Below are 10745 nucleotides of genomic sequence, written 5' to 3'. Positions count from 1 at the left end.
CCTCCTTGGGCAGGACAGGCGCCGGACGACCGGGACCAGACCCAGGTCCCTCCTCAGCAGTCCGCTCTCCCTGGCAGTGCACTGGAGCAAAGATCCTAAGTGTTTCTTTCTTTCTTTCATTTTCCAAAGTCAGATCTTCTGTAATAGCTGTACTCTTCAAGGAGCTTTAATCGTTGATTAAAACTATTTTCTTAGTTTGTTTTCTGGATTTTTTTTTTTTTTTAGTTCATTAAAACTGTGTATTTGATATTTTGATGACTTACTTTGAAAGTTCCCCTATTCCTCCACTTCCCATTTAAAGGCAAGATACTAGATGAAACCTAAAGACTTACATTAAAATTTCACACAGCTGTGAGAATATTGTTCGCATGAGTTTGTTGTAAGGTTTTTCATAATTATACATAAACTTTGGTTTGATTAAAAAGTTTCTAACTAAATACTGCCTCCTTAGAATTCATGGTGTTGGTATTTACCCCATATTAACATTGAGAGGCCCACCTGCAGTAGATGAGACTGAAACATTACTGTATAGTTCCTCCCTGTCTGAAATCTGCCCTGTGGAGGGAGGCCTACATCAAATGCCAAAGAAACATTATAGGCTAAGTGTCCCTGGAATTTACAGAAAGTAATCAGAGAAAGCCTTGTAGAGGGGGTGATGTTTGTCTTTGTTCTTCAAGAGAGAATAAAAGCGGGAAGTATGACAGAAGTCAAGTAGGTGAGAGACTGATGCAGACTGGAAGAAGCTGAGGTTCATATGATGGGTCATAGAGAAGGGTACTGATACAGTTGCTGAAGTGAGCATTCATGTAAAACAGCTACAAAGGCTAGGTACATTTGGTGTCTTAGCTAGGTTCATATTGCTATGATAAAACAGCATGACTTAAAACAATGTTGGGTGGAAAGGTGATGTTTGTTTATTTGTTGGTTTGTCTTAATCTTATAGTTTATAATCTATCATGCAGGGAAGTCAGGGTGAGAACCCAAGGCAGGAACTTGGAGGCAGGAACTGATATAGAGGCCATGAAGGAGTGTCACTTATTGCCTTGTTCTTCATGACTCACTAAGCCTGCTCTCTTACACACCCAAGGCTACCTACACAGAGGTGGTACCACCCCAATGGTCTGTGTTCCCCTGCATCTGCCACTAGTCAAGAAAATGCCCCACAGGCTTGCCTATTAACCATTCTTATGGAGGCATTCTCTTGGTTGAGAGTCCCTCCTCCCAGATGATTCTGGCTTGTGTCCAGTTGACAGAAAATTAGCCAGAACAAGGACATTGATGAAGTGCATCAAATGCTGGGCCATGAGCCACTGAAGAACAGAATGAAAACTACCTCTGTGAACTAGAACTGTGTTTCATGTGATCAGTGAAGGAGAGGAAATCTATGATCCGAACTGAACATTGTTGAAATAAAGTCCAAGGAGAGAGAAAGCAATGTGTTATGCAAGAGAGATAGACCACTGGGGTAAAAAGGATAAAATAAATGTTCACAACGTGTTTTTGGAATTGAGTTTACAATTTGTAGTGTATATCTTCAGTATTGGCAAGTGTGGTGAATGGAGAATTTAAGAGCTAGAAAGGGCTCTGAGATTCATCTTACTCCACTCTTCTATTTTTGTACTGAAGAAATGCTAGTAGATTTATAGAATCTTATAGCAGAGCTGATATGGTAATTTCACTCTTCTGACTGAAGTTATCTCAAGTGCTTTTGAGAAATAAGCTGAAAAAGAACAGCGTGGGGAGAAGAAGGCACAGCCAGCAGTGTACTGGATCCAAGAGGAAGTGAGGAGAAGAAGGCACAGCCAGCAGTGTACTGGATCTGAGAGGAGGTGATTGAGGACCGAAGGGAGACTCACTTGGTGGGCCAGTGGGTCAGACAAGTGCAGCGAGGCAATCAGAGCACACTCTTAAAGGTGCACACTTGATATCTGTCTTGATATTGTTGAAACACCAAGACAGGATGCACTATAAATATGATCTCTAGTAGCTGTTTCTCTAGGCACAGCCTGTTCAGGGACTTGTCACTCAGTGTTAATAGGTTAGCATTTAGTTGTGTATTCCACCCTGACTTCCCTCATCTTCTCTTGATGTGCTATGCTGACTTGTCTGCATGTTGAATGAACGGGAACTGCATCTTATTACCTGTGGGTTGGGAAACAGAACCAGTGTCTGGACTTCACAAGATGTTTTACTATAGTACCTACCAAGTATAGAAGGGGACTTTGCACCCGCACGAGAGGACATACTTGCCAAAGTTTATTCTTTCGCAAATATGTAATTTGCTTTAAGTTATTTGGCTTAATTATTAAAATTCATGAAAAAAATTGCATCTGATTTTGTGATATATTTGTCTTTTTTAATGTAAAAGTATATCAGATTATAATAATTAAGAGAAAATGAACTCTCTTAATATGGTCCAGCTTGAAAAACAGTTTTAAACAAATTTATTCTATTTATTTATATTTGTTCTACTCCAAAAAGTGAGGTGGCTTAAATAAGGGACATGAGTGCAGGTAAAAGAAGTCAACATAGGCCTCAAATGTCAGCTGAGGCTCCACTTTAACCTCAAATCACTCGTTAAAGGACGTGAGTTCTGTGAAGGGATCAGCTGTGTGTGAGACAGTAGAACCAGTTCTGGTGCAGAAGCATCTCAGACACCATAGAGTCATGAAGACACTGAACACAGGCCTTCTGGCCCCATGGATCCCAAGTCTGGATGCATATTAGAATAATTTGGAAAGCATGTTCTGACTCTAGCTTTCCCTGGAGCTAGACCCAGAATTAGGTACCTAGAGAACCAAGGACTATCGGGCTTCTGGGTCATTTTCCTATCACTGTGAACTGTGCTGGGGACCATTGTCTGAGTCATCGGTGAACATCTCTCACAGTAGCCTTTGCCTTTGCTCAACATGGCTTTACTGAAGTATGTTTTCTACATAGGGAATAGCATGCATACATACTTAAGCATGTATGTATGTATGTATGTACATACATACGCATGTAATTTTTAAGAAGCAACTTTATTGACACATACCTTGTATGCCACATGATTCACCCACTTAAAAGTATTAATTCATGGATTTTTAGTATATTTGTTGCATTGTGCAATTGTCACCACAATTTAAGGCCCATTGTCATCATGTTGAGAAGAAATGCCAAACTTATTATCAGTTAGTTCCCTGTCCTTTCCACCCCAGGGAAACACTAGTTTGTATTTTGTTTGTATGGATTTGCCTATTTTGAACATTTCATGTAAATAGAAATCATTTCATGTATGTGTACACATATAGTTCTTTCTGACTATTTTCACTTGGCACACTTTTTTATTGTTAAGTAATATTCCATTATATGTGTATACCATATTTTATTTATTAATTTGTCAGTTGATAAATATTAGTGTTGTTTCCATGTTTTGATTGTTGAACTACTGTTATTGTATGGGCATCCTTGTGTTTTCTTGGCTGTATATCTAGGAGTAAAATTATAAGACCAAATGTTAACTCTGTATTTATTATACTGTTTTATATTCTCTCCTAGAATAGTCTATAAGTGTTCTGGTTTCTCTGTGTTTACTAATACTTATTACTGTCTGTCTTTTTAATTAGAACTGGTAGTTCTTCAGTAAATATTGTCTCCTTGTGATTTGGGTTTGCCTTGCTTTCATGATGAATGATTCAAGCCTCTTTTCATGTTGTTGGCAAAGGACTGTTGATATCTTTGCCTAGTTTTATATTGTCTTTGTCTGCTCCTTTTCTAAATATATTTTTGGTTTAAGGTTTTTTTTTTTTTTTTTTTTTTTTTTATCATATACATGGCTTGGTCACATTTTTCAGCCCATTCTGTGGATTTTTTCCCTAGGGACTGTCCTGTGTGTATGTGGGTGTGTGTGCTTGCCTGTGTGTACATTTGTAGAATCCATTTGTCATCCTAGGCATCTTGTGTCACACTACCATACTTTCTAAGTTAGGGTCTCTCATAGAACCCAGAGCTCAACATTTCTGCTGGATCCCTCTGTCTCCATCCTGCCTGTGTTGGGATAAAACTGCGTGTGCCAGGGCCTGGCTTTTGTCTGGTCCTAGAAACCTGAACTCAAATCCTGGTGTATTGGAGTTCATTCACGTTACCATTTTTAAAGAGAAGCTTTAAAGTTTGATGAATTTAAATTTATCTCTTTTTCTCTTGTTGCCTGTGCTTTTGATATTCAAGATATAATAGCCTAATCAGAGATTGTAAAGATTTGATCTAATATTTTTCTTGAGGAGGTTTATTATTTTTGCTGCCATACTTAGGTATTTGTTCCCTTTTGGGTTCATTCTTGTAATGTGTGAGGTTGATGCCAGGCTTCATGTTGTAAGTGGATATTTAGATGCGCTGGCATTATTTATTAGAAAGGATGTGCTTTCTCATTGAATTTTGTTGGCATTTTATTATCGCTAAGTTGATAGTAGTTGTGAGGGAGTATTTTGAATTATTAATTCTATTTCATTGGTCTGTATGTGTATGCTTATAATCGTGTCCTATTGCCTTAGTTGCTGTGATTGTGTGATCAGTGCGAATGTTTGCACAGAATCCACCTTGGTTTTAATAGGGATTGTACTGAATCTTCTGTTAATCTGGATGTTATTGCCAAGTCTTCGTAGTTAGGAACACTGTGAAACACCTTTCCATTGATTTATGCTCTCTTCAGACCCTTTCAGCATAGTTTGTCATTTGGGGGTAGGAGTTTTACACTTTTGCTTTAGGTTTTTTTCACTGTTATAAAATGGAATTGTTTCTTATTTTAGTTTCTAGTTTTATATTTGTGGCAATACAGAGCCATAAATGATTTTTTAATAGTGGTCATATATTGTGATACCTTATAGTGTAAATTTTAGTGTAAGGTTTTTTTTCTACTGAGCAAAAATTCTTTACAGATTTTTTTAAAAATCGTTTTATTCCTGCTGTTTTGAGGCAGACCAGTATGTTCAGGAAGCCTGCTCAGAGCGTATTTTGAGTTGAGATGTGATTATAAAATAGTAACATTACTTTCCTTTTTTTATCTCAAAACTAAGCTGGAAAGCATTTCCCAAGACAAAAGTGGAAACAGCATTGTAACAGACTCGATAGTGTATTGGAAAGTTGTATTTAAAGTTAACGATTGTAAATTCTAGTAGAATTACCTCACGGCTTTATATTGTGTAAGCTAATAGTTCATTCACCAAACCATTTAATTAACAGTAATTGAAAGTTAGTATATGTAGTTCCAGGCAGTTGACCTGAGACCTAGCCTCCAGATGTGATGATCCCTAGGTAGTAGAGTAGACAGACCCCAAACTTTATTTTATAGCTTAGGAAAATTATAAAACTACAACAAACAGTGCACTGTAGAGGGAAGATTTCACATGGCTTGGGGTGGCCGTGGAAACTTCTCATGTCGAGAAAGCTATCCATTCCTCTTAGAGATGCTCTTTTGGGGCCCTTTGTGCTGACCATGATTAGGGAGGCTCTCATTTGTACAGCCACGTCTAATTTGTGCTTTTGCTTTGCGCCTTACACCTGAGCACCTGCTGATACAGAGACCGTTCTACATTGCAGGTTGGGTTTCAGTGCTCATTTTTTTTCTCATGTTCCATTCTGTGGTTCCATGTTCCATCGTGCTGGCCATGTGTCATGCTGTGTGCAAGGCAGTGAATCTTCCATGGCTGCCTACTAATAACAAATCAACCTAAGGCAAATTAGTGAAAATCCTACCTACTGGTAGCTGTTGATTGTGCACTGTGTTCAGTGCTATATAGCATAGAATTGACTTGATTTAGGAAGGTCAGATATAGATACAGAGAGATAGTTACACCGAGGTACATTATAAAGATTGAAATAACTGTTACAAGGGAATTCTGTGAGATAGTTAAGTAGAGGCTTTACATGTATATGCATGCATACGTATACATACATGTTTCTCTATATTTTCATATATATGTATATGAATATGTATATGTATAAGGCAGAAGTTCCATTATAACGAGAAGGAATATTCTCATAGGTCGGAGTTTGCTTGCTAGGACTGAGTGATAGAATTTATATGGGCTGTCACCCAGTGGCTTCTCTGCTCTCACCTCCTTCCCCACTGTTCTTTGCTGACACCTCCCTCCCACAGCTGCAGAGGTCTCTTAACCTTCTAAACAGGGCTACCTTAGGACCTTTTCATTTGCCACCTGCTATTTTCTTTCATTCTGCCTGGAACTCTTTTCCAAGTTGCCTGAACAGCATGCTCCCTTTCCTTTCGGTACCTATCCACAGCGCGCCCCATGGCTTCCCTCCCAAAGCCAGAACACTTCCCATGCTCTCAGACCTTCACCACACCCTTCTTTGTTACTTACTGCCATATGATAAGCTTTAGCTGTTTATTTGGTATCTGTCTTTCCTAGCGTGACCAGCTTTCCTGATTTATCTGAGACTGTTAATTGTGAGTTGCAAGACATTTATTGTTAAGAGAGTACAGTCCTTAGTCAGCTGGGCTAGAGTGTGGCCCTTGTCTCTTTCCCAGAGCGGAAGGAAACAGGAGAGCATTGATTGGTGTTGTTCACTGCAGGGTACATAGTACATGCTTATTACTGGGATAGGTTTCCTTAGAGATTATGTAGTTAAAACCTCACTGATTTTTAAAACCAGGACGTATACTTTTAATACACTTATAAAATACCAGGAACAAAATTTTATCATTAGAAAAATTTGGAGGGCTGAAATCAGTTACCAGAACTTATAAAGCAATGCTTTTCAGCCCAGTCTTGCAACATTCTGTGGTATGCTCAGATGCCTCCAAGGCTGTTTTGAAATTCTTTTCCCCAAAGTAATAGTGATAATTCATTTAAATTCAAAATAAAGTTGCACAAAGGAGGAAAGTTGGATCATACGTTTGAGTGAGAAGAGCGTGTGGCAATCCTAGGAGGAGGAGAAAGCAGTGTTGTCTGTCTTCCCGTCTGACAGTGAGGTTGATTTAGTGCCTGGGACAGGTTCTACAGCACAGTGACACTAATGCCGTTGATGCTAGTGCCTCACTGGTTGTTTGAGTCCTCTGTTGGTTGTTCTGCTTGCATTGAATATGAGTTCGCTCGACCATCTAGCTTTCCCTCCTTTGCTCCTCATGGTGCTATCTACAAATGACACTTTTTGAATAGTTCCCTGTAAAGTAGTTACCTGCCCCTGTGTCCTTGAAATACATGCCACAAGTGTACTGAGTGAAATGGACTGCATGTCCCACTACTGAAAGCTGGCAAATGGACAGATTAAAAAAACCTGGGTACTTCCAAGTACTTGGACCTGTAACATGTTTAACATGGGAGACTCTCATTTTACACGTTTTTATTCCATACTGTTTCATGTGTCATTTGAGACTCATAAAGAGCTCATCTTTGCCTCTCAAGCTGTACATGGTGCTTAAGACAGATAAGTAAGAGATTTTCATGATGGAATGGGGGTGGTGACTGTAGGGATGGAGGGGTAATAAGCACAGCTACTGTGGGAACAAAGAGAATGATTTTTTTTTTTTTCCAGATCTGTGTATGCACATAAGCCTTGGGGCCTTAGAAATGTGTCAGCTGAGTATCTGCTTATCTGTACTGTTTTCAGAGCTAGTGACTGAACCCAGATCTGTGTGCTGGCTAGGCAAACATTGTACTTCTGAGCTAATTCCCTAGCCCTTCATCTGAGCGTTCATAAGACTACTTAATGAAACCATTAGTGATGAATAACATAGAGACAAGAACATAAGACCAAATTATGTAGCACAGTGAATACTGAACTAGGACCCAGATGAGGAAGCAGAGCATACCCACATCTGCACGCTCTTCTCGCACTCCCTTCTATCTCTGTGCTCACCCATCTAGGAGTGAACACTATACTGACCAGTAGCGTTTTATTAATTTTACTCTCTTCGATTGTCATTCAAGCCAACTCAAACAATTTTACTTGTTTGATTGTATCTGGCTTCTTCTCCCTGTTGTTACTGTTTATGCTCATTGATGATAGTATTCCCTTGTATTAGAGTACCACAGTTTCTTTACCTGGTCTGTTGATGGGCATTGGGTTGATTCACCTCTCATCTCCTGCTACCATAAACAGCGCTGCTGGGGATGTTCTGCCTTTCTCAGTAGTAACCGTATGCATTCCCGATGGTACATAGCAAAAGATGGACTTCCTTGGACATAGGTGGGAGATAGATCTGTTAGCAATTTCTCAGCTTTACTAGTTTATCCGTCAGGATCTAGTCAGGAGATAGAAACTACCCTAGTAATTAAGTAGGGAACATTTAGGATACAGAGTTGTTAATTACTGAAAAAAAGCAAGAGAATGATAAAGAATGCAAATGAGACTAATAGTGTTGAAAAATTTTACTTAAGGTTAAAGGAGAATAGCCTCAAAAGAACAAACCTAGAATCCTCTTTTTCTATTCCACCATTGTGGCCTATGTCTCCACAATTTCAATTTATTTGTTGAAAGAGGGTGTGGCTACAGCCCTCTGTGTTATAGCAACCTTCTTTGTGGGTGCTGTGAGCCAAAGCTGATGTTGGTGACTCCTGGGTCTTTTAGGGACTGACATCAGAAGTGGGGTGGGTGCAGTGCAGTGAGGCAGGCTTGCCAGTGGAGTCCACGAGGTCTGCTCTGCGACGTCCACATAACTACCATTGGAGCAAGATGGAGAGTCCCTGCGGTCCAGATCCAGGAGTGGAGCTCTGTGCTCGTGCCTTGTATTCTTCCCATGTAACTGTGTTGACAGGCTGGAAAACTGTCTCAGTTTGTAGAAGAGAGGGTAGGAGGAGTGAGAGGTGAGAGGTGAGAGGTGAGCAAGCATGTTTAGATAATGCCCCGCTCATCTCCCAAGTTATTAGTTTGTTTTCTTAAACTCATATAATGACTTCTTAATTTTGAGAAAAACAGTCTTTAGTCTCCAATTCTATCTAATCCTCTCTTTTTTTTTTTTTAAAGATGAGAAACAAGTCATTTAAATTCTAGTTAATGTTATACCAAAAGGCATACATGTAAACAGAACCCAATAAGGAATAAGGAAACTCTCCTCTTGGACCCTTTATCAGACCCAAAGCCAAGGAAGCCCCTGCGGTGGTGAATCTGTTAGCCTGCACTGTTCCTGGACCTGTGTGTGTGTGTGTGTGTGTGTGTGTGTGTTCGAGAGACAGACAGACAGACAGACAGACAGACAGACAGAGACAGAGAGAGACGCAGAGAGAGAATATCACAGCTTGACTTCAGTTCTCTGGTTTGATCTTTGTCTACCACTTCTAGTTCTCTGCTGGATTTACCTTCTCAGTCTACAGTTTTCATTTTCACACTAGTAGTTGTTTTAAAGTCCTTGTGAGCTAATTCTAACATCTGGATTCTCCTTGATTCTGTGTTTTGCCTCCTTTCTTCCTTATCAGTCACATGGTACTGTGCTCGGTAGCTCTTGGAATTGATATGGACACCAGGTATTCCAGTTAAAAATGGCAGCAGCTCTAGGGGTGGCATTTTCTGAGAGAGGGAGGGAGAGGGGAGGAAAGGGAGAAAGGGAGAGGGAGCAGAGACAGAAACAGGCAGAGAATTGTCCCTTCTGAGAGGCAGCTAAGCTGATTATTTCAACTTCGCTGAGTTGAGGGTGATTTGTGCTTAGTAGGACCACCTCTAGTTGTGACGTAGCATGTTTAGGTTATGCCTGGAAGCCAGGAGTGTGATCAGTCTTTTGTGACAGTTCTAAATGCCTTGCTCTCTATGTATTTAAATCGATTTTTATCAAATATTTAAATGCACAGCAGCATGGATCTTTACTCCCAGGGAACCCACATTTTACATTTTTGTCTTGTGTGACTGCAGATAGCTCTGCTCCCCTGAAGTTTTCTTAAGTTTCAACACAGTGCTCTGCTCTGTTCACCCAGAGCCTTGAGGGGGAACTAGATGCATATTTGAGGTCTCTTAACTCTCTACCAGAAGCTGTCATGGTTTCCCCAGCTATTGCAGCAGCTCTTGCCTGGTCAGTGCCTGCATCCCAGCCTCCCTCTGGGCCAATTTGCACATATCTCTGGGTAAAGTGGGTGTGGCAGTCAGCTCTTCTCTGAGGTTCTCTGTCTTGCCAGTTCTTGCTTCTACAGAGAGCAGATAGCTTCAGAGAAATATCTGTATTGTATCTAAGCTTCAGGCTGTTCTTGTTCAAAGTGCTGGTCTGTGCACAAGCCATAGAAGCCCATGTGGAAATGTTGTTGTATTTGAGAACATGTCATTTTACTTTGAAAATGTCATTTTTATCCTTTACTTTCAAAGCAAATGTATAAAAACTTTAATGGATTATGAATGCTACATACTTTGTTGGTAAGAACACAGAATTAGACCTGAGGTGATGGCTTAGTCTGCAAAGTATATGCCTTCAAAGCACAAGACCTCAGTTCAGGTCCCCAGAACCCAAGTAAAGGGCAGGGCTAAGTGAATGCACTTCTTATACCAAAGATGCTGAGATGGGAGGTGGAGACAGATAGATTTCTGGAATTTGCTGCCCAGCTAGCTTTTCTTTGCTCAGTGAAACTAGAAGATATGAGAAAACCGGTCTCAAAGAAAAAGCAGAGAGTGCTTATTGATAAGATGCCAATAACAATATTGAACAACCATTACAAAAAGATTCCAGGCTGGAGAGATGGCTCAGTGGGTAAGAGCACCCGACTGCTCTTCCGAAGGTCCAGAGTTCAAATCCCAGCAACCACATGGTGGCTCACAACCATCCGTAACAA

General features: G+C 40.2%; 1 protein-coding gene across 1 annotated transcript in view; it reads left to right on the top strand.

Annotated features, from left to right (window-relative positions):
• The window catches only part of Babam2 (BRISC and BRCA1 A complex member 2), a 385486-nt gene that overhangs the window by 100359 nt on the left and 274382 nt on the right, over window positions 1-10745 (top strand). The window lies entirely within an intron of this gene.

The sequence above is a fragment of the Mus pahari genome, chromosome 7, assembly GCF_900095145.1.
Source record: "Mus pahari chromosome 7, PAHARI_EIJ_v1.1, whole genome shotgun sequence".
Classification (NCBI taxonomy): Eukaryota; Metazoa; Chordata; class Mammalia; order Rodentia; family Muridae; genus Mus; species Mus pahari.
This window is presented reverse-complemented; position numbering and strand designations above follow the sequence as displayed.